General features: G+C 43.3%; 1 non-coding gene across 1 annotated transcript; it reads left to right on the plus strand.

The window, feature by feature from the left end:
• Positions 1 to 1,619: 1,619 nt before the first annotated feature.
• Positions 1,620 to 1,753, plus strand: LOC119935421. Its single transcript, XR_005453304.1, has one exon. It is a non-coding gene; the product is annotated as a small nucleolar RNA SNORA7 (small nucleolar RNA).
• Positions 1,754 to 2,330: the final 577 nt, after the last annotated feature.

The raw sequence follows: 2,330 nt of genomic DNA on the forward strand, positions 1-2,330 counted from the left end.
AGAATCTAGTCAGGGTGATGCAGGAGGGAGTGGCAGAAGAGGAAAGGAGGGCTTAGGGAAAGTTTCTTGGAGGAGAGGTGCCTTCAGCAACGTTTTGAATTTGGGGGAAGTAATTGTCTCTTTCGTTGAGTAGCAGCTCCAACTTCAGATCTCACATCTTTAGGTGTTTTCTGTTCCAGCTGGCTTCAGGGGAACTGATGAATGAATATTAACACAATAAAGGAAATAACATGGTTTGCTTTGTGGATTCATAAACCAAGAGATGTACTACCAACAATACTTGTTTGTACCACATGGCATTCGTTATGATATAAATGCTGTGCATGGCTATTAAGAGTAATCTCAGAACTCAGCTAAATCTTAATGGATATAATTTCCAAAAGACTCTTGGGCTAAATTGCAAGCTGATTACCCAGTTTCATAGTTTAGATGATGTGTGCGTGTGTGCGTTTGTGTGTGCGGGCGTGTATGCATGCGAGAAAGAGAGCTTGAAACTGTTTAGGAAGAAAATGTAATTAAACATACCAAATGTGGTAAGAACTGAAGCAATAATAAAAACATTTTTCAATGTTGTTTGGAATGAAAACAAGACTCAACATCTCCATTCCTTTCCACCCATTAGCCAGCCCTCTATCAGAATGTACCTGTCTGTTCTGTAGGTGGTTTTACCTCTTCTAGAATCAATCAGTGGTATTTCTTGAGTGCATATTGTGTGCGGAGCACTATATTAAGAACTTGGGAGAGTGTGCTATCCCCTCCTGCCCCAAAAGGGCTTACCATCTAGGGGGAGAGACAGATATTAAAATAAATTATGGATATGTACATAAGTGATGTGGGTGTGAGGGTGGAATGATTAAAGGATACAAACACAAGTACAAGGGTGATGCAAAAGGTTAGAGGAAATAAGGGAAATGAAGGCTTAGTTGGGGAAGGCATCTTGGAGAAGATGTGATTTTATTAAGGCTTTGAAGGTGAGGAGAGTGAGGGTCTTTCAGGTGTGAAGGGGGAAGGAGTCCCAGGCCAGGGGCAAGCTGGAGATGAGGGGTCCGGGGTAAAATCAACAAGATGGAAGAACAGGGAGTAGGTTGGCATTAGAGGAGCTAAGTGAGCATGCTGGTTTTAGAAGGAAATCAGAGAGGTAAAATAGGAGGGGACAAGGTGATTGAGTTCTTTAAAGCCAATGGTAAGGAGTTTCTGTTTGATACAGAGGTGGATGGGTAACCACTGCAGGTTCTTGAGGAGTGGGGAAGCACAGTCTGAACTCTGTTTTTAGTAAAATGATCTGGACAGCAGAGTAAAATATGGACTGGAGTGGGGAGAGACAGGAGTCAGGGAAGTCAGCAAGGAGGCAGATATAGTAACCAAGGTGGGATACATAGATCAATGTGGTAGCAGTTTAGGTGGAGAGGAAATGGTGGATTTTAGCAATGTTGTGAAGGTTGCACTAACAAGATTTGTAGCATCAACTGAGGGAGGCATTTTGATTTTGAGACACAAAAATTCTGCTCCTGATGGTCTTCTCTTATTCATTCATCTTTAGTGTCCCATCATTAACAAATAAGTGCTTAACAATACCACAATTATTATTACAATTATCATTAAGAGGGAAGAAGCAAACTTACTTCTCGGAGTCACACCTGGAGAGTTTCCAGTACTCTACCAGTCTCGACTACAGGAGAGTCAAGCAGAGGCCTACCCATTCCAGTCCTGGCTTGGGCAGTGGCTAGCGAGTGGAAGGCAATCTGCTACAAGTCAAAACTCACCTGTGCTCGGCAGCAGCATCATGGGAGAGAGTCGAGGGTGGAGACTCAGGTTAACTGCCCAGAAGGAGGCAATGGTTAATCGCTTCCGTGTTTTTACCAAGAAAACTCTATTGCAGAAGGAGGTGGGGCGTTCTGGGAGATAAATGTCTATGGGTGTCACTATGGGTCGGATATGACTCGACAGCATAAGACAACAACAACAGCAAGAAATAAATTTACAGATTTGAAGCTTTTGGTTAGATGGTTAAACATAACAATAATTATTATGGTATTTGTTAAGCATTTACCATGTACCAGGCACTGTTGTAAGAACTAGGATAGGTACAAGATAATCGGGTTGGACACAGTCCCTGTCCCACTAGGGATCACAGTTTTAATCTCCATTTTACAGAGGAGGCAACTGAGGCACAGAGAAGTGAAGTGACTTGTCCCCGGTCACACAGTAGACATGAAGTTGTGACCTTTTGACTCCAAGGCCCATGCTCTATCCACTAGGCCATGCTGCTTGCTGCTTCCCCCCTTTTAGACCCTTTTGGACCCCCTTTTGGACTGTGAGCCCACTGTTGG

Source organism: Tachyglossus aculeatus, chromosome 11, assembly GCF_015852505.1.
Source record: "Tachyglossus aculeatus isolate mTacAcu1 chromosome 11, mTacAcu1.pri, whole genome shotgun sequence".
Lineage (NCBI taxonomy): Eukaryota > Metazoa > Chordata > Mammalia > Monotremata > Tachyglossidae > Tachyglossus > Tachyglossus aculeatus.